Consider the following 26,523-nt stretch of genomic DNA (forward strand, 5'->3'; position numbering starts at 1 on the left):
GACCTAACATATTATGTCAGTCCTCTTTAATTTTGGATGGGTTTTAACTTGGGGAATGTGATTGAGAAGGCCAGTGACTGAATAACCACTAAACTTTATCCACAGGCTCTCCAAAATCTTGACATTTTTAAATCTCTGTGTGATCACAGCTACAGAAAACCGATCAAGAGAAAGAGAACGAGAACGAGACAGAGACAGAGACCGAGCAACGACATTAGAGGTTCCTGACCAGCAGAGACCAACTCAGTATCGCTCTCGATCCGTGTCTCCACAACGAGATGAGGACAGGGGAAGATCCCGACCTCCAAATGTCCCCGCACAGAGGTACAACTAACATTCAGCATTTATCACACAGGGATACTTCAATACTACAATTATTTACTCAGTAATTAATTATTCATCTCCTGAACTTTTGTTCATCTTTGGACCACAAAATGAAGATGAAAGATTAGATTAAATCCGAGAGCTCTCTGATTCTCCATAGAAAGCATTGGTCCAGAGATGTTCAAAGTACAGAAAAGGAACCCAAAACTTTGTCAAAGCATTTCATGTGGTTCAACTGTAATCATACGAAGCTCCATAAACACTAAAAACAACTGTATTAAAACGACTTTGTTTGCCTCTGTCTTTCACATCAGGTCAGGGTGTGCGTATGGGCAGTACGACCATTGTTTATTGCACTGTTTACTCTAATAACAAATACTTTGTATTGCTTATACAGTAGTCAACATTTGAAATGCATCAAAAATTGTTTCAAGACAAGAATAGGTGTTGTTCAATAGTTTTAGGACAACTTTGATGAAAGGATTTGATCCGCTTCAAATGTAGACATCCATTGTAAACATCATTAGCAAACAAAGTCCCTTTTACATTTTTTTTTGGCACACAGAAGTGTTGCTGGAGCTTCATATAATTACAGTTGAAGTACTTAAATCACACTGTTAACCCTTGCTATAGATTATGTGGTAAATAACTCTAAAACAGGCTTTGCTTTAATAAAAGGAAACAGTATTTCACTGTAAAATGAGTAGGATTTGTATGAACTTGTTTAGTCCAAAGAACAAATTACAGTAATTTACTTTATGTACCCATAACAGGTAGTAACTGTGACAATAAATGGTACTGTTCAACAATTACTGTTTATCTACTCTAATGCTTTATGTTGCTATTTATCGAGAAGTGCATTTGTCTTAAAGGGCACCTATTTGACCCCTTTTTCAAGATTTAAGATGAGTATTTTGTGTTTACAGAATGTGTCTGTAAATTTTCAGCTCAAAACAACCACCAGATTATTTATTATACCTTTTATAATATTGGAGTTTCTACTCTGAACAGCCATGTAGCTGTTTTTGTGGCCTGTGCCTTTAACGCTAGTTCTCCCCACCCACCGTTCTTTTATAACTGTTCTGACACGCGGCTTTAGTGATAAAGACAGTAAAATCGTTGTAAGGGAAGGCAAGTTTATTTATATAGCACATTTCATACACAGTGGCAATTCAAAGTGCTTGACTTAAACAGAAATAAAAGAGACAAGTATAAAAAATAAAAACAAATAATAAAAATGATTAAAAACTAACAAAAACAGATTAAAATGTGTTAAAAACAGGTTATAAAAGAATGAAATAGTAAAGAAAGAAACAATTCTTAACATAAAGTTGTAATTCATTAGAAGCATGCACTTTTTAAAAAACGTTTAAAACTTGAAAACTCATTCTTGATCACATTTGATGATGATTGATGATCACAGAGAGCTGAACCGATCTTTTAATCCTGTTACTTTGCGCACGTCCTGCTTGTGGATATGATTATACCAGTTACTACAGAGACATGTTAAAACGTGGCTGTCAATCAATTCGGTGGGCGGGGAAGCCACACTCCTAGGTCATGTTGTGGTCGGCCTCAAAATGGGAGGGATTTGGATCCTATTTTAAATGAAAAAAGAGAGTTATTGTGTTTATACCACTCCACTATAACACTATACCTACACACAGTTCTGTCCAAACAGCTTACAAAAGATGATTTTTATCATAGGTGCCTTTTTAGGCAGAAAACAATGGTTTAAGCAATAACAAAACAAAGGTGTTACCGCTTTAAGAGAGCCAAATGTTTGATTTGTTTACTTCTGAGTGTGCTCCATTCTTTGTCTATCAATTCAAATGCAGAGTCTGATATGTTTTAAGCCTTAAATAAGAATCTGCAATGAGTAAGTAAAATGTGTTCAAATATTTTTGAGGGTTTCTTAAAGTAGGTCTATGTATTAAGTTATATTGTTATCTTGAACTGTGTACTTGAAAGCTAAATTGTTAGCTAGTTAACATCTCCTCTCGACTTCCTACATTACTTTCAATTAAGTATATATATTAATTGATCAGCTTTATTGATTGTGCCATAATGTACCAGGGCAAACATGTAATGCAGATTTTATGCACACAAAAACCTTCAATTCCAATCTCCTCAGTTAGGTAACATGTGCACAGAAATCATCACAGGGAGTCACTAAAAGATGATACACATAGCCATCCATACACAAACCTCCGCTGTCAGGTCCCAGGTTGTGAATTTGTTGCGAAAACTTTTTCAGAGCTCTGTTTCCATCTGATTTTTTGGGTGAACTAACCCTTTAAATCCCTGTCCTTTTCTCTCTAAGGAGTCTGGATGAAGTCCAGCACACTCGACGATCACGTTCCCCAACCCGATACCACGACCGCAACCGTCTTCAAGAGAGAGATTACATAGATGACAGGTAAACACAAAAGTCTGAAAGTGTACGATCATTTCCATGTGCCTTCATTTGCTAAAGCGCCATTAAAATGAGTTTGTGCGAGACTTTGCCTTGCACCCCTTTCAGAAGGTTGGTATAAGACAAACCACATGCATCTGAGTGATTGATTATAAAAGGATTGAAGGGTTTGTATTGACAGAAACGATCTAACAGAAAGAATTGTGTTGAGTTGTGTCTTGTTCTGGCTTTGAAGGTTGTTACCCTTCTTCTAACTCTCCGTTGCCCATTTTTTCATTTTGGTTTGCTTGTTTATTGGTCTGTTTTGTTTATGTTCCTGTGTCATCCATCTCTATGGTAATTGCAGTGAGGTCATCTTGATACACAGATCAGTGTGGGGTAGAAGCGCAGAGTGTCTGCACACCCAAAGGTAAAGAAACGGACAGGACTGAACCAGCAATCTGTGAATTATAGTATTGTTGTATTCAAATTACTGTGTAAATCAATATTACTATCTTGCTATCACGAGCACTATCATTTTCATTTTGAAAAGACTCCTCGTATCTGTTCCGGTCGCCTAGCCTGAAGTTTATTCCATTTAATTAAAACAGCAGTGAGTGTTTATGCCAGTTTCTCTCCCTCGAACGCTTCTTGTCAGGCTTTTTCGCTTCTCAGATCTAATATTTCAGAGCAGATCGTTGACAGGGAACATTACAAGTGGAACTTTCCGCTTGCTTTTGGCGTACAGCCTAAAAGACGAAAAGCTGTTTGCTTTCTCAAAATAACAATCACGTTCTGCTCAGGCATTATTTTGACATGTTTATTTTTATTCCGTTCGTCACTGACCTCGATTAAGTCACTAGCACGTTTGACAGATGATGTTAAATGAGAGAGTTGTTGCATGTTTGCATGAGTGACCTTTGTTCTCTTGCTGTTTGAGTGGACTAACAACAGCTGTGATTTTGATGCATCTTTTGTTTCCCTTTTTGCATGCTTGCATGTTAATGTTATGTTGCCAGGGGTTCATCTAAGTACAGTAGCACTCTGCCTCCCAAGATGCCTTTATTAGTTAATGGAATTCATAAGGATATTTACAGGTAAGGCGGCCATAAACGATCACTCAGGCCATGACATCCTTTCTGAATAATGAGTATTTTATAGCCTAAACTCACTCTGATCTGCAGAACATAATTTTTTATGGGTTAGCTTAAGCCATCTTCAGTTTCCTGGTGCATTTATTATTGTTAAAATCTGATGAAGTACTTTTTTCAACACAGACTCATTGTGAAAATGTACCCCTGTATACATTTCTGGAGAGCACGAATTATGTAGCCAGAGCTGCATTTCGTCTTTAAAACGAACGCTTTAGGGCGGTATGATGCTGCTGATGGCTTCTGTTTGCAGTACCAGCTGACCACTTACCTCTGCGTGGCCGGCTTTTACGCTGTTACCAGTTTGCCCAGTAGCTCACCATGTAAGTCGCCATACTTGAGACGCAGAGAGGAGTTGAAACGACAAAGGGTTTTGAGTCTGGTGATGAATAGTTTCAAAAAACAGGTAAAACAAAAGGCAAAAAATAAAATAAAAAAGTAAATAACTGGGTGAGAATGTGGTAGGATCTGAAAACTGAAAAAAGTCAGGCAGCCGCAAGGGCTTTTCTTTTTCTGGATTATTGAAATTGAAAACATTGTCAGTTAGGTTTAGAGAAGGCAGTGGGCGGGTCAATCGGTGCTTTTAAAAACACTATTGGGTGGTCAGTCAGAAGAACAGTGGGCTTGAATAACACGTAGAAGAAATTTGAGATGTGAAAAAGTGTACACAGCAACTTCAGGTGGTTTTGTGAAAACAAAAACTGCAAAAACGTACCTCCTGGGACGTATTTCAAGATCTTCAGAAATGTATATAGGGGTACATATCAATAATGAGCCTGGGTTGTTTTTTCCATTCTAATTTGTTCATTCATACATTTATAGTTCATATATTTAACATAGACTGAACTGGAAAATATACAGTTGAAGTCAGAATTATTAGAATAATTATTTTTTTGCAAATAATGTTTGACAGAGCAAGGAAATTTTCATAGTATGTCTGATAATAAATTTTCTTCTGAAGAAAATCTTATTTGATTTATTTCGGCTAGAATAAAAGCAGTTTTTAATTTTTCATGAACCATTTTAAGGTCAAAACTATTAGCCCCTTTAAGATAATTTTTTTTTTTCAATAGTCTACAGAACAAACTATCGTTATACAATAACTTACGTTAATTACCCTAACCTGCCTAGTTAACCTAATTAACCCAGTTAAGCCTTTTAATGTCACATTTAAGCTGTATAGAAGTGTCTTGAAAAATATCTAGCAAAATATTATTTACTGTCATCATGGCAAAGATAAAATATATCAGTTATTAGAGATGAGTTATTAAAACTATTCTGTTTAGAAATGTGTTGAAAAATCTTCTCTGTGTTAAACAGAAATTTGGGGGAAAAATAAACAGGGGGCTTATAATTCAGGGGGGCTAATAATTCTGACTTCAACTGTATCTAAGAAAGTTCCTATTAAAGATAAAAATAAATTAATTACATTGCATTAAATACATTTTAATTAACTTGTCTTACAATTTACTAATGTTAAAAAACTCATCTTTTTAATACCAGTCTTATTTTTTGTACAAACCTGTAATGAAATAAATACCAAAATAATAAAATACATAATTAAAAAAATAATGCAAACTAGAGAACTAGACTTTCTTTTTTAAAGTACTATTTAATATTTCATTTAAAGTAAATGTTTTGAATGGGCTCAGTTGCAATCCATTTACAATAGTCCATTTGCACTGTTCTTTACAAAAGTGTAAAAGGTTTATTAAAATAAATAAATAAATAAATAAAAAAGCACTAAATCAAAGGTTTGGAAAATACTTTTTTGCGAGGAGGTGGATTTGTTTGCAGTTTATTTTCATTTATCAAAACTTCCTGTCAGTAGATTCAGCACTTTTAGTTGTTTCCTAAATTATTAATCATGACATTTCATATAAAGATGTATTCAGTTATGACAAAAACAAAACTCTTCAGAAAAAAGGTGCAACTAACTGAATTTAATATTAATTGAAAGTTTTAAACATTTTTATTTTATTGCAGTTGACGTGTACACAAGTATTTAAAAACAATACATTCAGTATTCACTATTTCAAAGAACTTTTGTTTTCAACACTGTTATATCATATGCACATAGAGGTATTGGATGTTGAAATACAGACAATGCTTGACAATGACAATGAACAATGAATCTGCCTCTGCTGCATGTTAAGATGGTAGGTAAATGTGAGTGTCATGTTCTGGTTTTTGTGGATGTTGAAAGTAGCATCATTAATTATAAAATACAATATTTATTCAAATTGTTAAATGGTAAATCACTGTTACCTATAAACATCTCATGCAGTGGCCTAACCAGGCACGATCGGACATCTAGCCAGCAACAAGTTACACGCCTGTCCAAACCAAGTAGGTCTATAACTCTAAAAGCATTCCCATTGGAACCTAATGGTTGAAACACAGCATTAAAACTTTGAACGGGCCTCGCTTTTGCTATAGTCCACAGAAAAGTTGGTCATTTAATTTCTTTCTAGAATAAGTTTTAAAAATAAAAAATTTTAAAAATAAGTTTTTAAGTTTTTATCCTTTAGGTTGTACAATTTGATTACACTTTATTTAATGGTGTCTTTGTTACAATATTTATATAATTTTCTGAATAATTTGAATAAACTGGTTAGGATGAGGGTTATTTACATGTGATTACACAGAATTTGATATTGATGCTATAGAACAGGGGTGGGCAAACTCGGTCCTGGAGGGCCGGTGTCCTGCACAGTTTAGCTCCAACTCTGATCAAACACACCTGCTTATAGATAGTTAGTGATCTTGAAGACACTGATTAGCATGTACAGGTGTGTTTGAGTAGAGTTGAAGCTAAACTATGCCGGACACCGGCCCTCCAGGACCGAGTTTGCCCACCCCTGCTATAGAAGTTCCTGGAGCATGTGTAACAAGGGCCCCATAAAGTGGAGTCTTACCTTTTCTAATAGTTCTGATCGCTTTCATTTGCATGTGTTTGACTTTTGTTTTGTGTTCAGCTCAACACTTCCTGCATGCCTTAAGTCAAAGTCACGGCTGTCTGTAGTCACTGCCACTCATCGTACAGTCACACGCCGAGTTCTTAGGTTCACAGACACAATCAACATTAGGTAAGAGGTGGAACACATCAACCCTAAACCCAATATCAAACATCCAACAGCTCCCGAGAGCCAGCAGCTACTCATACAGAACATTAGCAGAATATCCAATCATTCTCTCACTCGACCACATTTTTTGCATCTGCCTTGACTTCCTTCCATTAAAGGGTTAGTTTGCACTAAAATTAAAATTCTGTCATTATTTATTCACCCTCATGTTATGCTAATACCATAAGTACAGAAAAAAAAAATCAAAAATGATTCCTTGGATTTGCTATTTTTTTAAGGTCAGTTGTTGTTAACAATTTATTTGGGCTGACTTTAAACAAACAAATTAGGTTGAACATTACTGAATTTAATTTGTTTGTTTAAATTCAACCGATATAAATTGTTTGCAACAATTTTGCATTTATCTTTTTTTTTTCAGTGTAGATATTTCATCTTCAGAACACATATACAGATTTATTTTCTGTGTGTGAGAGAATTATGTCACTCGATTGAAAGTCTATTCACTCAAAATATTTATAAAGAGGTCAAAAATTTAATTACAAGAGACATGATCCCTTTATATGACAAACTTATTTTAGCCTTTTTTTTTTAAAGAAATTGATCGACAAACTCTCATGGTTGTAGGTGGGGAAAGCAAGGGGACAAACTAAAATGGGTATTAATTAATTATAAAATAAAATAAAAGGAGAACAAAAACAACCTGAGGGGGAAAACATTAACAAAAGCAACTAAACAAACAAGATGGCAGGGAAGAGTAGGGCTGGTCTGGACTGGATTGAACTGGACTGGACACGACAAGGTACTGGAAAGACGACAAACTGGCACAGGACAGCAGACTTAAGGAGACTACAAAAGAGAAATAATTGACAAACAAACAGGTAAACATAATAAACTAATAATGGGTTAACAAGTATTAAGGACTGTCAAGAGATGGACCAACGACACAGAGCAGGTCTTACAAGCCTGTTTTGAATGCACTGACTGGGATGTTTTTGAAGCTGCAGCCACAGATCTGGACGAGCTCACAGAGACTGTAACATCATACATCAGTTTCTGTGAGGAGTTATGCATCCCTACCAGGACCTACTTGTCATTTAACAATGATAAACCATGGTTCACACCAAAACTCAGACAGCTTCGTCAGGCCAAAGAGGATGCTTACAGGAGTGGTGACAGGATCCTGTACAATCGGGCCAGGAACACATTGACAAAGGAGATTGGTGTGGCTAAGAAAAGCTATGCCAAAAAGCTGCAAAACCAGTTTTCAGCTAACGACCCTGCATCAGTGTGGAGAGGCTTAAAAGATTTCACTAATTACAAGACACCGTCCCCCAGTATCGACAGCAATAAACATATTGCAAACGAGCTGAATATGTTCTACTGTAGGTTTGACACCTATGACCAGACACCTCACACCCGCCCGGACCATCTCCCTACACAGCCATCAACACCACATCAACACAGCCCGGACCATCGCCCTACACGGCCATCAATACCACATCAACACAGCCCGGACCATCGCCCTACACGGCCATCAATACCACATCAACACAGCCCGGACCATCTCCCTACACAGCCATCAACACCACATCAACACAGCCCGGACCATCGCCCTACACAGCCATCAACACCTCCAGCCATCTTCCTCTCCCCCCCTGCTCTTCAGATCAGTGAGGAAAATGTGCGTCAGATCTTCAGTAAACAGAAGAGAAGGAAAGCACCAGGGCCAGATGGAGTCTCACCAGCCTGTCTGAGAACCTGCGCTGACCAGCTGGCTCCCATTTTCTCCCATATCTTCAATAGATCACTGGAACAGCGCAAAGTTCCATCCTGCTTTAAGCGCTCCACCATCATCCCAATCCCAAAGAAGCCAAAGATCACAGGACTCAATGACTACAGACCTGTGGCCTTAACATCTGTGGCCATGAAGTCATTCGAAAGACTGGTGCTAGCATATCTGAAGGACATCACTGGACCCCTGCTGGACCCCCTGCAGTTCGCCTATAGAGCAAACCGGTCTGTGGATGATGCAGTCAACATGGGACTGCATTATACCCTACAACATCTGGACAAACCAGGGAACTACGCAAGGATTCTGTTTGTGGACTTCAGTTCTGCCTTTAACACCATCGTCCCACCACTGCTTGAGTACAAACTGGCCCAGCTCTCTGTTCCTAGCTCTGTCTGTCAATGGATCACCAGCTTTCTGACAGATAGACAGCAGCTAGTCAGAATGGGCAAAATCACATCCGACAGCCGCACCATCAGCACTGGTGCCCCCCAGGGATGTGTTCTTTCTCCACTGCTCTTCTCCTTGTACACCAACGACTGCACTGCAAAAGACCCCTCCATCAAACTCATTAAGTTTGCAGACGACACTACTGTTATCGGCCTTATCCAGAACGGTGACGAGTCTGCATACAGACAGGAGGTGGAGCGGCTGGCGTTATGGTGCAGATACAACAACCTGGAGCTGAACACGCTCAAAACAGTGGAGATGATAGTGGACTTCAGGAGAAACCCCCCTGCACTCCCCCCACTCACCATCATGAACAGCACTGTGGCTGCAGTAGAGTCATTCAGGTTCCTGGGCACCACCATCTCTCAGGATCTGAAGTGGGACACTCATATAGACTCTATTGTGAAGAAAGCCCAGCAGAGACTGTACTTCCTTCGTCAGCTGAGGAAGTTCAACCTGCCACAGGAGCTGCTCGTACAGTTCTACTCAGCTGTCATCCAATCCATCCTCTGCACTTCAATCACCGTCTGGTTCGGCTCAGCTGCCAAAACTGACCTCCGTAGACTACAGCGAATAGTCCGGACTGCTGAACGAATCACTGGCACTACCCTTCCTACACTTCAAGAACTGTACTCTTCCAGAGTGAGTAAAAGGGCTCGCAAAATCACTCTGGACGCCTCACACCCAGCACACTACCTGTTCGAACTGTTACCGTCTGGTCGGCGCTTCAGAGCACCAAGCACAAAAACAGCCAGACACAGGAAAAGTTTCTTTCCTCAGGCTGTCTACCTTATGAACAGTTAAATATTCCCCTACTGTGCAATAAATATGTGCAATACTTTCTCATACGCACTTGTACACAGCACCTTATATCAATATACAATGCAATACTTTCTACATTCGCACTTGTACACAGCACCTTGTAACCTGTATATTTATAACAATCTGTACATACAACTCAACATCCAGGTTTCTTCACTAACCGCATCTGTTTAATGTTCATCATTTTTTATTATTATTATTTTATTTTTTCAGATTATTTTGTGTTGTCACATGTCACTTTATGTACACTGGAAGCTTCTGTAGCCAAAACAAATTCCTTGTGTGTGTGAAGCACACTTGGCAATAAAACCGATTCTGATTCTGATTCTGATTCTGATTCTGATTCTGACAAGGAGGGTAGGACTGACAATAGACATGTGGCCATCGTAAGCTGATTTAACTGAGGACGCGGGTGGTGAGGGAGGTGTCGCGGACGCCCACCCTCTCTATTCTGCCGCCCTAGGCGCGGATATAATTGAGGACGCGGGTGGTGAGGGAGGAGTCGCAGACCGCCTAGGTCGCCTCTATGGACGCGCCGGCCCTGAGCGTGTATGCACTTTGACTACTTCTATTTTGTTGATTAGCTGCTTGACATTACACTTTGTCTTGCGCTGAAGGCTGTCAGTGTCGACCAATCGCAGCCGGCTGTCATCGGTCCAATCAGCGCAGATTAGCTTTGCGCTGAGGAGGGGTTTGGGAACAAATGAATCACTGAACGATTCATATGGGAGTCGCTGGGATAATTAGGTAAAAATAAATGCAGATTATAAGACCATGAAAGTGTTTTTTGACCTTGCATGCATATTAGACTGTTGTTTGAGACCCTTACAACCAAAATATGACCCTATTTCTTGTATAATAGGGGCTCTTTAAAAAGCAATAACATTATTTTAGATACATTCAGGAGCATTCTCACAAATCAAGCAGGCAGTAGAGTAGTGGTAGAATGCTGGTGTAGTTCTAGTTACATGAAATCAGTTCAGATTAATATAAATGTTACTGTTGTTCATCATATAAAATGTATTGATCTAATTTGTTGTTTAGGATTTTTTGAAAATTAACATCCGATTTTTGGGTGAATAGACTTTCAATGAAGAGACAGAAATATATATTTGCTAAAATATCATTGTGTTCCGAAGATGAATATTTCTGTGTTTGGCGGATGAGTAAACAATGGCAGAATTTTCATTTCAGAATGAACTATCCCTAGTCTTACAGGTTTACTTTTCATTTGATTTCAGACCTAATGTTTTTGTTCTTTGTCATCTTCCTATCCTCTTTGTTTCCCCTTCTCCTTTCTCCATTGGATGGCATGTTGTGACCCTAGTGATCTGCAGCCCTCTCTTGACAGGGTTAGAAGTGCTAGTACCAACTGTCTGAGACCAGATTCTAATTCCACTTCACCTGATCGAGAAAGGTACACTCTTTACTTTGAATGGGAATATTCTAATTTTGCTGAACTGTTCGTTAATATCATTCACAGATGTTAAAGGAAACTCTTAGACTGCCTATTTGTGGTGACATTTGACATCTGGGTTTCATTCACTAATGCACACACACACACACACACACACACACACACACACACACGCACACACATAGCTTGTTAAACCTGCATGTGAATGCAGAAATCTAAATTACATAGGGAAGACTTTTTTTGTTAAAGAAAAGTATCAAATGTTTTTTATTTAAAATATTCAAAACACACTAGAATGAAGTTTATTAATATTATCAACATTATCAATGTTGAAATCACCTTGATGGATTACAATAAGTAGACTGGAGAGAATCATCAATTCTTTTAGATTTTGTGTGGAAAGCCATTTAAACAATACTAGTTGATGCTAAAACAGCCGCTAGCACACACTCATTAATTTAGAATCTATTTACATTAGCTTTCGCATTTTTTTTTGTCAATTTTACCCATGTATGCTACCTGACAAATGTCTTGTTGTCAATCCCAGTTGTAAGAGCAACAAATAATAACTTGATCATTTGGAAAAGTGGCAGAAGGTAGATTTTTTGATGAATCATCTGTTGAACGGCTTCTCAATCATCCCAAATACTGCGGAAGACCTATTGGAACCCACATGGACCCAAGATTCTCACAGAAATCAGTCAAGTTTGGTGAAGAAAAAAATCATGGTTTGGGGTTAGATTCAGTATGGGGCGTGCAAGAGATCTGCATAGTGGATGAAAATATCAACAGCCTGAGGTATCAAGACATTTGTGCTGCCCATTACATTACAAACCACAGGAGAGTGCAAATTCTTTAGCAGGATAATGCTCTTTCTCATACTCCAGCCTTCACATCAAAGTTCCTGAAAGCAAAGAAGGTCAAGGTGCTCCAGGATTGGCCAACCCAGTCACCAGAAATGTACATTATTGAGCATGTCTGGGGTATGATGAAGGAGGAGGCATTGAAGATGAATCCAAAGAATCTTGATGAACTCTGGGAGTCCTGCAAGAACGCTTTCTTTGCCATTTCAGATGACTTTATTAATAAGTTATTTGAGTCATTGCAGAGATGTATGGATGCAGTTCTCCAAGCTCATGAGAATCAAACACAATAATGATTGTTTTTTTTCACTGCACCATGACTTTGTATTCTATACTGTACGTTATTTCTGTTAAGTGACATGACTTTTGTCTAAACAAAGCCAGACCTTACTGTCCTAATTAAAAATTGAAAAATCAAGGCATGATCATATTTTATTTTGGTAAAATAAGTGTAATCTAGAGGCCTTTGCCTTTCATATACTGTAAGCCACTTCTGATGTCAAATGATCAACTAGAAGTCAAGTAATTATTTGTTGTTCCTAAAACTTGGATAAGCGACAAGACATTTATCAGGCAGTGTAGACTACTGTGCGCAATCACAATCATTAGTAAATGAAACCCAGTATGTCTATGTTAATGTTAACCACCATTGGCTACCCCCTATGCACTGCTCTGTTAGCATTCCGATGACTCTTTATGGTCTGACATCTTAATTTAGCCTCTTTAATAGGGAACATTTATGTAAACCCAATAGCAGGACAAGTGTCAAAAAATGAGTCCCCTTAAATCTGCACATATTCTATGTTTAAGTTGATCATTATCAGATTATTATCTATATTGACCTCCCGTGTTTCTTTGGGTGTTTGTGTATCACACACACATACACTCACTCACACAGGAGCACGCAGTCTCTACCCCGAACCAGACCCACGAGCCCCAGGATCCTAATTCAGCATGCCTCCCCAGAAGACGACAGGTATCCCTCCTGTCCTCCAGTCCTGCTGCTAAACCCCTCTGCTCTTCTAACCTGTGTGTCCCAGTTCTGCCATGGGACTAGATAGTGGTTTTGCTAACCCTCCAGCCTCCTGTAGCTTCTGACCTAGAGCTTTGCTGTGACCTGATCATTTTAGCGCTGTGTTTTATAGATTATTTCTTTCTCAGCTACTCAGTAGTTTTCCAAATGTGTTGACTTGTGGCTTTTGTGGTGTGCTGTAGAGTGGTGTGTTCTGTTGTGTTTACTCTGGATTTTATCAGGTTGCATTTAGTTCTTTTTCTGTAGACTATAAAGTGTCCCTTGTAATTTATTGACTACAGTTTTATGCTGATTTTCCAGCTGTTTTTTTTCTGTAAGGTAATTTTGATACAGTCTCGCACTTCTAGTGTCTCAAAAAATATGTTAACACATAGAAATGTTTGGATATCTTGACATTATATATAGGATTATCAAGCCAAGTAATATTTATGTATTTTAAAGCGCACGAAAATTATTTCACACAATTCAAGTTCTCACTTTAAAGGGGTCATCCACTACCATATCATATTTTAAATTTTAGTTGATGTGTAATATAGATGTGTGAACATAAACAACATCTCTGAATGTATGACGCTCAACGTTCAATGCAACGGGAGACGTTGGCTTTTACAGAGTTAGCTTAGCAAAGCGTACAGTGAGCGAAGTTTGGCGACTACAAAAAAATACATCCAGGCTAGTGAGAACATAAACATTTCAGATTACGCACATACACCCCATGCAGCAAAGGGGCATGACCAGAGGCGCTGTAATGTTATCGTAGAGAAAGCTAAAATGCCGCTCAAACGCTGCTATTTCCACAGAGCGTGTTCTGTTTCTGTATTTGGGCTTCCAAAGGACACAAAACAAAGAGAGAAGTGCTTAGATTTAAATTTTAATTATGTTCCAGAGAATTATTAAAAAAACATATAGATAGCATTTGACAAAGAAGAGCTTCCAGAATCTCTCCCAGTTCAGTGCTGGATTCGGCTAAAAACTCCTCAAAGAAGGAGCAGCTCCAATCGTGAAAGACAAAGCTGTGGACTGTGAGCCACAAGCTGCAAGTTTTTTGTTTGTTAAATTTATCTATTACATGCAGAGTTTCTAGCGTAAAGTGTATTTTGTTGCGAGGACGTAAACAAGGATGTAAACAACAGGAAATGCTGTTTTGCACCGTTTAGCTACAAATTCAAATTTATCTGTCAAACCGCTGTAAACACCCACCTTCAACAGCGCTGCAGTGTCTCTCTATGCGACCGCTTTCCCTGTGTTCTACATCTCAAATAACAAACTCACAAAAGATATGTGAACGTTTCATATTACTTACACATGCTTATAATCCGAATATATGTGAAAGACACTTGTCAGGTTTTATTTTAGAGAGCAGGCATGAGGTTCTGTTGTGTCCTTTGTGTCATTTTCTGTGTGATTTAGGCTCAAACTGATACAGCAAACAGCTACTCTGACTGACAGTGTTTACACAGTGCAAAAACATGGCTTGTAGGGGCATGACGCTTCCTGGTGACGTGGAGCCGATCTGCGAGTCACATCACGCTATGTTAGCTGACCAATCAGAGCCTCTTGAGGGCGGGCCTTTCAGAGGAGCTAGGAAATATGACCGTTGTTTTCATGCTAGCTGAGTAGCTGTATATAAATAGATATATGAAAGATATATGAAAAGTAACGTGATTTTTTATTTATTTTTTTTTTTACAAATGAAGCATGAGCACACATTACTTTGCATCTTATAAACACAACCAATCCTTAAAAATACACTCTGGTCACTCCACCACTTTAAATCTCCAATCAATAAAATGGTGGAAGAACAAAATTGGGAATTATTTAATAATTTTGACTTCATCTCTATATATTTTTTGGTAGAAAGTCATTATTGACATGGAAGAAAAAAATAATGGCCAACACATTTTCTCAAATCATCCAAATATTGATTTAGTGCCAACACTGTAAAAAATTATATTAACAATTAATCATGACAGCATATATTTTTAGTTCATTGTTTAGTTCATTCAAATGCTTATTAAATCAAGTTAATCATGTTCTAACTTAATTTTATAAGTTATGCAGGCAGTTATAAGTCAGTTTGACATAATATAAGTTCAATGGACTCTTACGGTTAATTTGACTTAGCTTAAAAATTTAAGGCCACCAGGATTTTTTACAGTGCAGTTAAATATTTTGGTTTATTATACTGTATCATTTAGGTTCTTTTGTAATAGTGCAGAATAAATTAATTCGGTGATATTCAAACATTTTAAGTGTTTTAATACATTTTGAGGCACTGAATTTATTCTCTTTAAAATGTTCACCTAAAACTGCAGGATATGAAACGTCACATATGCCATATGTGACCCCTGACGCATAAGAGTCAAGTGTCTGAGTTCAATACAATGTACCATATGTCTTGTGCATATGTTTTAACTACATGTTATTGCATTATTTCCTTTAGTACGTAGCCACGAAAGTAAAGTGGCGTGATTCAGCATGGTTTCATTGACATAATCCAGCCATATATACTGTCTGTGTGTGTCTGTGTGTTCATGCCATTCACATGTGTTTGCCCTGATTGTATGAATCAGCTGGGTTTTGGAGGCAATGTTCCCTGCTCAGGAGACACTGCACCACCTCAGTGCAAAGCCAGACCCACAGAGGTACAAACTCACACGACGAAAAAAAAATAAAAAATACACCTCCATCTCCATCCATCCTGCCATTTTATTAGACAGTAGATTCATTTACTGTTCGTCCAGTCTCGAGTGAATCCACTCTTCATTCTTTTTATTTTCTGTCTCGCCTCCATCATCTCCATGTTGCAGGCAGTCGAGAGCTCTGGACAGGCCGAGCTGTCAGAAACTTGGCAGGAAAATGTCTGACAGCGAGCGGTAAGACTTATCAAGCCATCTCATGTCACATCACATTTGCATTGCTTGTTTATTGTGCTGCAAGTGCTATATACTCTCTCTGTGTTAGACAGGGTTTAGTATAGACACTGATCACGCTTATGCATTTCACACTGGATTAAAATTTATATTTTTTTATTCTTGATTGAGATTATTTTTGGCGGGGGGGACAAAGTTAAAAATTAAGCATGTTTATGTAGAGATGGTTGAATATACTGAAAGGTGTAACAAAAAACATCTGAAAATTACCTGTGGAAATATAGAAAATCTGGAAATATTTGTGGAAATAATGTTATTTTAAGTCCAAATAATTAATATCTTGGCCGATGATAAAAAATATGATGGCCAGTATATTTTGAAACTTTTTGTGAGGGTGGTAATCTTAAAATCATACTATAACTTGATCTAAAAACTGAATAAAAACTATTCTTAGTTGCTTGAAATATTTTTATACAGAATAATTGCCTAAATATGTATAGGATACTCCCATTTATATACTAAATATTTTATTAAATGTAAATTGTAAGAGCAACAATATGAAAATAATACAATTATAATTATACAATTAATTATACAATTGAGTATATAAAATCATATTGTTTTATAGGTTTTATTTTAATAGATAATCAAAATCAAATTGTATATATATATATATATGTATATATATATATATATATATATATATATATATATATATATATATATATATATATATATATATATATATATATATATATATATATATATATATATATATATATATATATATATATATATATACTGTATATGTAAAATAGGGCATCACGGTGGCGCAGTGGGTACCACAATCACCTCACAGCAAGAAGGTTGCTGGTTCAAACCCCGGTTGGGTCAGTTGGCATTTCTGTGTGGAAGTTTGCATGTTTTCCCCACAAGTCCAAAGATATGCGGTAAAGGTGAATTGGGTAAGCTAAATTGTACATAGTGTATGTGTGTGAATGCGTGTGTATGGATGTTTCCAAGTGATAGGTTGCAGCTGGAAGGGTATCCGCTGCGTAAAACATTTGCCATATGCTGGATAAGTTGGCGGTTCATTCCGCTGTGGCGACCCCAGATTATTAAAGGGACTAAGCCGAAAAGAAAATGAATAAATGAATGTATATGTATAGGCACGGTGGCTCAGTGGTTAGCACTGTTACCTCACAGCAAGAAGGTCGCTGGTTTGAATCCTGAGGCCAGTTGGCATTTCTATGTGGAGTTCGCATGTTCTTTCCGTGCTTGCGTGGGTTTCCTCTGGGTGCTCCGGTTTCCCCCAAAGACATGCAGTATTTAGTTGGATGAACTAAATTAGCCATAGTGTGTGTGAATGAGTGTGAATGGGTGTTTCCCAGTACTGGGTTGCGGCTGGAAGGGCATCCGCTCTGTAAAACATATGCTGGAATAGTTGGCTGTTCATTCCGCTGAGGCGACCTCTGAAATAGAGACTAAACCGAAGAAAAATGAATGAATATATTTATAGACTGACTCTTCTCTAATGACAAAAAAGTGAAGGCTAGTAGATTTTATTTCCCCAAATTTTTGTTAGTATAAAATACTGTGTTATGCTTTTGAATATATTTTAGGTGTTATGTGGATTGTTGATCTTTTACAGGATAATGCTGTGCTGGCTTCACCCTCAAACACATTTGTTTCTTCACACACTTTATTTATCTATCGATTTATGTGACTTTTCAACATTTTTATTATTTGATTTGTCACTTTTTTAACTTTATTATACTGTCTTTATCTTATATGTTGCTATTTTCACTGGCCGCAGCATTCAGCCCACCTCCATTCTAAAGGGCTCCCGCAGGAAGAGGGTCTCGCTGCCTCCATTGGGTAAGGTGACCCGAGAGGGACTCAACCTCAGGCTCACCCCAAATGGACAAGTGCTGACCTTAATCAAAGCCTTGTGATCAACCCTAATCCACACTAAAAACCTTGTCATTGCTATAATCTCTGCTGATTTTTTGCTCTTTCCTCTCAAATGTTTAGTGGTTGCTGCTTTTCATACAGAAAATCCATGCGTCCTTATCACCTACCCACAGCTATCGGTTTCTTCCCATATCGTCTTTCACAGTTTACTGCTATTTTTTCATTGGTTTCACACCCTCCTCTCTTGTACTTGTTTGGCTTTCCTTTTGGCTCTTTGCAATGATACATATCAAATGTGTTTAATAATGTAACCAAATCATGCAGGAACTGGTTCGGTAAGGACATGACAAAATGTGTACTTCTTCATGTTGTTTATATTTTGGTCCAGACTGGTTGACGACAGTGATGACATTTGTACTGAATATAATCCTAAGCTAAAGTATCCATGGTTTCTTTTGTGTTTTTTTTCTTTCTTCTCTCTCCTCCATCAGGGTGCAACCGCACTCCAGCCCCGCATTCTCATCATCGACAGCAGCAAATTCATCCGCACGCAAGGCCAGACAGCTTCCCCAAGTTCCCGCCAAAAGCAGCAGTGTAGAACAAGGTATAATTGTTGTCTGCTGACCTGTATTGGCTACATTTGTTGAGTATGTATGCAATCTATGACATCCTGATCTTAATATTGTTGTGTATTACTTATGTATCAGCTCTTGCTTCAGAGGAGCGAACGCGGCAAATGAAAGTACGAACCTTTCAAACACCAGCTCCCTCCAGTACCAGCCAGGACCTGGAGAGGGCGCTTAAGAATAAACGAGAGGTGGGAACACAACATTGGACTTCATATTCATGTACACTATAAGTTTTTGAAAGAATGCTTTTATTGCTCACATAATGGAAGCCATAGAAGCTATTTCAGTCTTATTCGTACATTTTAGTAATAACTTTCATCCCCCAATGATGGTTGGGTTTAGGGGTGGGTAGTGGCAAATTTAGACATGGGCAATATGGGCGTTCGCCCAGGGCGGCATCTTGGCAGCATAAGGCAGCAAATCCCTCGCCCCCCGCCCCCAAACCCCAACCAGCCCCCTACCATACCCTACCCCCATCAAACCCCCCACCCCCCGCTTCTGACTTTCATCCGCGAGACAGCCTAGGACCCCCCTCCATCCTAAGCACCACCCTCCAACTAGCCCTCCATCCATCCACCCCACATGCACTCTGTTGTTTACTTTCGTCCACAAAACCCCCTATTGCCAACCTCCAACCCCCACGGGTCTTTACTTTCATCCGCGAGACACCCAACAACGGACCCTAACCTAACCCCAAAACCTAAACCCCAGCCCCACACTGCTGATCACTTTCATCCGCCATCACCTACTATCGTGCCCCACCCCCTCTCTTCACTTTCGTGAGGGTAGCATGAACACCATGCGGGCAGCATAGTCGTCATTTGCCTAGAGTGCCAGTTTAGCTTACTCCGCTACTGGAGGTGGGGATTGGGGTCATGCCAATACGTAATTTTTCAAATACATAAAATAGTTATTTTTTCTTGAGATCAGACTGGTCAACTTCACTCCCCTCACCTCAAGGGGCACACTAGTTACTAGAACAGAAGTGTTCATAACTTTTATGCTAATACGTAAAATAGTCATGCTTTCTTCATGAGATTAGGCTGGTCAACCTCACTTTTCTCACATTAAGATCCACACTTGTTACTAGAGCAGCAATGTTCAATTCTGCTCCTGTAGCATAGCATCCTGTAGAATCTTTCTCCAACCAGCTTCAATGCATAGGAGTTAAACTATGCAAGGGGTTTGGTTACCCCATGTGTTAGAGACTACTGTATTTAGCATTTTTGTTAGTGTGCTTGCCTTCCATGCCAGAAACCAACAACCTTTTAGTAGTAATTAAATCTGGAGGGGTAAAATTGGTGCCATGACCCGCATGGGAGGAAGGTTTAGTTGAGTTGAGTGTGATGAAGGCCAGCTGCTTGATGCTGACCTCTGACATCTTACTCCCAAGAGGTGCACTAGTGAGTAACTCTGGAGTCTTACTGCAGTCTTTAGTATCCTGGTTAGTGTACTCGCCTCCCATGCTGAAAACACTGGTTTAAGAGTGGGCAAGTGCAACCAATATGGTTACGTTGTTTCAATGAAACCTTTTGTAACTTTATAATGGTCTTTGACTGTCACTTTCATAGTGGTGGAAAAAGTACTGAAAAGTATTACTCAAGTAAAAGTACCATTACTTGTCCAAAAATGTACTGCAAGTAGAGTGTGTTGTAAGTATTACTCAACGTATATGTAAAAAGTAGCCCTTTTAAAAGTAATCAAGAGTAGTGAGTATTACGCTGTGAATGGCTAATGTGTTTGTGTAAACGTAATATTCTGTAGTTCATTTATACAGAATACATCCGTCATCTTCTCATCAGTGACATTTAGTCTAAACAGTCTCTCAGTCATTGCGTGTAAAGATTTTGGCCACATACATGGACACTTTTAATGCTTCCAAACAGTTTGCTGCATGTCTTAAGGTAGTTCAGTATGATGCGTATTTGATTATACAGGAATCACAGGATGGATTCTTCTAATCCCCATAGACAGGAAAAATAAAGTAGTGACTGCAGATTGAAGGAAAGTAGTGGAGTAAAAGTACCAATACTGCATTAAAAATGTACTCAATTTAAAGTACATTTTGAAAACTAAATATTATTTAATTACAGTAATTTGAGCATTTGTAATTTGTTACTTTACACCACTGCACTTTTACTAACTAAATGCATTCTTGCTGCATAAAAACTATCAGAGAAATGTGCTTTTTTTACCTCAATCTAAAATGTTTACAAAGTTTCTGTGTAATTTATTCCACTAGCTTTATAAGGAGCAGCGAAGGAGTTGTGACAATGTTTCCCATAAGTCCTCAGACAGTGATGTCAGTGATGTGTCAGCCATCTCTCGTGCCAGCAGTGCCTCGCGGATCAGTAGCACCAGCTACATGTCCATTCAATCAGAACGACCCAGGGGTCGCTTTAGGTGAGATGCACGCTACAGCTATAATTACACAGGACTGTTGTGTATAGGTCAGTTTTTATATTATTTGACACATTTTTAATGATGATGTCATTTATTACTGCTTTATTTTTTTTTGGGGGGGGGGGGGGGGGGGGGGGGCTTTATTTTACAAGAGGTTAAAAAATCTGCAGAGGAATAACTTAATTTTCACTTTAAATTGGAATCTGGAAGTTAAAATGGTAAAATTTCACAACATTTTTAAAATTATATTAGTATATATATTATTATATATCATAGTATATTTCATAAGATCAGTTTTTATGATATTTTTCATTAACTAGTGTTTTATTATGTAGTGTTGGTGACTTTCAGACTGTAGTCTTGTAAATCAAACCCTTTAAAATGAAAACAGCAATGAGAAAAATCCTGTTTTCCATTATGTATCCTTTTAAGCTGTTCTTGCAGAAGTCTTTTCCATGATGTGTCATCCTCAGACTTTTATGATTTTCTGTAAACTGCCTGTTTTTCTTTCCTACACCAGCCGTCATATTCGTCCATCCAGCCGCAGCATGCTGAAGAGTACGAGTGTCAGCGGGGAAATCTACACTCTGGAGCGTACGGATGGCAGCCAGTCAGATACTGCTCTGGGAACACTGGGATCAGGGGGGAAGAAGCGCAGATCCAGCCTTAGTGCACGAGTAGTTGCCATCGTGGGCATTCCCTCCCGCCGCAGCAGGAGCACCTCTCAGCTCAGCCAGACAGGTCAGACACTTTCAGATTTGATAGAAAACATTAAACACCAAATTTAAACACTTTAATATTTTGTGCATTTTATTTGAAAGCACAGAATAGCAATATAACAATCATGAAGTATGATAAAACAGTGATTAGTATGAGTTAGTATGATAAAACCGGAAGCGACTTATTGTGGAGTAACAAAAGCTCCACTTTTGAGCTGCACCATGTTCGTTTCTCATCAGCAATTGCTTCAGCGGTCTTGTTTATTTATCTTCAACAACTTTCAGCCTTACTTCGCGTCATACTACATGATAAAAAAATTTAAATAACTCAGCTCATTTATGAACATGATTTCTGAGTCCTGTAAGATGTAATGAAGATGACAACTCCCACGATTTTATACTAAGTTACAGCATCATCAAAGTACGCCTTTGTTTAGTATGAAAATGTTCCTTCTAGTGGCAAACATTACATACTATATGTGGATAATGGCTAATGGGTGGATAATTCTCCCAACTATGAAAATGACCTCATCATTTATTTTTCTCATGGGATTTAAATAAAAGGTACACATTTTTTATTCTGTTAAGAACAAAAGAAGACACTCTGAAAAATGCTGGCATCTATTGACTTCAATTAGGGCTGCACAATATATGCACGCTATAAATATATTGTTTCAGTATCAATATCGCAACGTGATCATAAGCAATAGTCACATCATAAGTATATGCAATGTTAAGTCTGGATTATTATTTATAATTTTGCAAGGGTTTTTTGAGGCTTTGAGGCCTTGAAAACGAACTGTTTGTTTAATTAATTTTTTTAATTGTTTATAAAACGAAGACTATGCAGTATCATTTTACATTTGATCATTCAATTACTGTATACTTGAATACATTTCGACTCTTCAGAAAACAATTAAACGCTGTATATTAGCATTTTGTCTTTATTGAATTTATCTATGCTTGTAGATTGTTTATTTTACAAATATCGTGCTCATTAATATAAATATTATGCTTATTATAGGAGACCTATTGTGCTCAAGTGCCATACAAATAAACTTGAATTATATTTATGCACTCCCCTACAGAATCTTCCCAATCAATCTAAAATGATAGATTCTTTACAAACATTTATTCAACTCGTAATATATAAATGATAGATTCTTTACAAACATTTATTCAACTCGTAATATATAAATGATAGATTCTTTACAAACATTTATTCAACTCATAATATATAAATGATAGATTCTTTACAAACATTTATTCAACTCGTAATATATAAATCACAATACATATTGCAGAATAAAAACTATTGCAATGTGTAATTTTTCCAGTATCATGCAGCCCTAATTTTAATAGAAGTAAAAAAATATTATGAAAGTCAATTGTGGCCTGCTACCAAATTTTTCTGAATATCTTCTTTTCTGTTCAACACAAGAAAGAATCTCAAATAGGTTTTTAGGATTGGAACAAGTGAAGGGTGAGTAAATATTGACGGAGTTTTAATTTTGTGTGAACTATCCCTTTAACAATGACCTTAAAAATCCCCTACCCCTAGGAAAATACTCCAGGAACCAGCACTGCTGATAAAAGAGAACACTAATGCTCCCTATTTCAAATATTTACATTTTGACTAGGTACTAGATTTGAATTTGAATATACTTTGGGCTTGTAAAAAGCTGTTCACAATTCACACTCAGAGATATTTGACTGAATAGAACATGCGTATTTGGCGTGCTGTCCGTGGAAAGAGCTCTGAGCTCAGAAAGACATCCTAACTTGTGTTATTTCCCTTATCAGGACAGAGAGAGAGAGAGATAGTGGTCTAAGCACAGTGTCTAGCCTGACTCCAGAACGCTCCCCCCTTAGATTTATGTAGGTATCAGGTTTAATAGTGTGGAGTTGGGGTGGTGGAGGGATGCTGAAAACAGAGGTATGATGTGTTTGACTATTTATATGGGTTTGGTCTTAAGCTGATTGCATAATAGAATGATTGTCGATAATGAATTAGCCTCGTCAAAACTGATCCTGCTTCTCCCGAAATTTGTTAACAAAACATCACATAATATGAACATGCTTAGTATGAATGACATACTACTTTGGTCATGTTATTATCATGTGACATACTTACAGTATGTTGCTCCACTGCTCCTAATAAATTCTCTCCCATAGCCTCATGGGATATTAAAGTATCCATCAAATGCATACATAAGAATCTTGCTTGTTTTAGCAATCTATATTATAGGGAAGAATTACATTTTGACCATAGTGGCAGATTGCTTTGAAGAAAAAAGGCACATATCTTGGACAGACACATGGATCGTGAGTATCATTTATAACAATAAGTCGAATTATCCTTTACAGAATGTACCGCAGTTACTGAATTTTTCCTACAAACACTTTATAATCCAATCTCATGCACAACAAAAATATTCTTAAATGCAAACTACATCTTGCATTCAAGTGCACTGTATACAAGTGGATCAACTAAATCTATGGTGCTTAATGTAATGTTCTTTTGTGCATTTAATATTAATGCATATTGAACATCATTCTGTATTGATCTGTACATTTTAATCAAGACAGTTTGATTGTTTCAATAACTGGTATGAGTCCAAAAAATGTAAATGTACACATGCTCTTCACTTGGCATTACATTTTCTATTAATAAATCCTGATTTTATCATATTCAGTTTTACATGCAGTCTATATTATAGGGAAGAATTACATTTTGACTGTAGTGGCAGATTGCTTTGGATAAAATCACATCTCTTGGACAGACACATGGATAGTGAGTATCGTTTATAGCGATAAGTCAAATTATCCTTTACTGAATGTACAACAGTTTCTGAATTATTCCTACAAACACTTTATAAATCAATCCTAACACAACAAAAATATTCTTAAATGCAAACTATGTCTAACGTTCAAGTGCACTGAGTTGGGCAAAGATACAGTTGAAGTCAGAATTATTAGCCCCCCTTTGAATTCTTTTTTCTTTTAATTATTTCCCAAATGGTGTTTAACTGAGCAAGGACATTTTTACAGTATGTCTGATAATATTGTTTCTTCTGGAGAAAGTCTTATTTGTTTTATTTCGGCTAGAATAAAAGCAGTTTTGAATTTTTTAAAACCATTTTAAGGTAAAAAATATTAGCCCCTTTAAGCTATATATTTTTTTGATAGTCTACAGAACAAACCATCATTATACTATAACTTTCCTAATTGCCCTAACCTGCCTAGTAAACCTAATTACCTAGGTAAGCCTTTAAATGTCACTTTAAGCTGTATAGAAGTGTCTTAAAAAATATCTAGTCAAATATGATTTACTGTCATCATGGCAAAGATAAAATAAGTCAGTTATTAGAGATGAGTTATTAAAACTATTATGTTTAGAAATGTGCTGAAAAAATCTTCTCTCCATCAAACAGAAATTGGGGAAAAAAATAAACAGCTAATAATTCTGACTTCAACTGTACATGGAAATGTATTTTAAAATAAAATACAAAATACCTTAAGTTTATGTATATAAAAACAAACTACAAAATACAGCAGTTACAAAATGTATCAAAATAAAATACAATATTTTAGCATTTTAAAAATATTACAAAATACTTTACCGTTAAACTGACTCTTCAATACTATAAAAACATGATTTCTAAAAACCTTCCTGAAACTCTGATTTATTATATACTGTTCCTACTGTGTAACCTGTCAGTTTTTAGGAGGTTATTAAATATGTGTTTCATATGTTGTGTCACTGACATTTTTAGGGATACATCTTTCCTCTTCATTTACTATACATTGCAACTATACCTGCTATTCAACTACTGCCAAACAGCCAAAGAAGTATTGTAGGAACTGCCTCTGTAGGACTTTTTTTTTTATGTTGCCTGTTTTAAAGACAAACATTTGCCATCAGCATTCCAACCAAAAGTACTTTTATTTGAACAAAATGCTCTTTCTCCAATGATTTTATATTTGTTTCAGTTATTCTTTAAATGGAAGAGTTAATAATGTCCAAAGCACCAATCAGAGGATGCATCTATATGATGTCACCATGTAGACTTCTCACAAAGTATTTTAAAGTATTTAAAAAAAAAAATACAAGACACTAAAGTATTTTGATACAAAATATTAAGCCGTTTCCATTAACCCTATCACAAAAAAATTACAAAATACTGTTTTAAATATAAATACGTATTTGAAATGCATGTATCATAAATACTGGCCAGCCCTGTTTGTATACAAGTGAATCAACTAAATCTATGCTCCTTGATGTAATGTTCTTGTGTGCATTTAATATTAATGCATATTGAACATCATTCTGTATTGATCTGTACATTTTAATTAAAGACAGTTGAATTGTTTCAGTAACTGGTACAAAGTCCAAAAAACGCATGCTCTTCAGTTGGCATTAGTATTTTTAGTTAATAACTACAAATTTTATCACATTTAATTGTACATACATTACATACTGTATAAATGAGCCCCCTTACTATTGTACTTATTGTTCCCAATAAATGCAAATGTATTTCAATCTTAATCAGGCTGCTTGCTGTTTGACATACTAAACAGGGCCTTTGAAGATGACTTTGCTCCAGTAACATTCGTTGTTCTTTTTACAGTCTGATAAACTCCCATTATTTCCT

The 26,523-nt window shown here is 37.1% G+C and overlaps 1 pseudogene; it reads left to right on the plus strand.

The window, feature by feature from the left end:
- LOC130239307 (regulating synaptic membrane exocytosis protein 1-like) overlaps nt 1-26,523 on the plus strand; it is a 137,219-nt pseudogene that overhangs the window by 96,588 nt on the left and 14,108 nt on the right.

The sequence above is a fragment of the Danio aesculapii genome, chromosome 13 (genome assembly GCF_903798145.1).
Source record: "Danio aesculapii chromosome 13, fDanAes4.1, whole genome shotgun sequence".
NCBI lineage: Eukaryota > Metazoa > Chordata > Actinopteri > Cypriniformes > Danionidae > Danio > Danio aesculapii.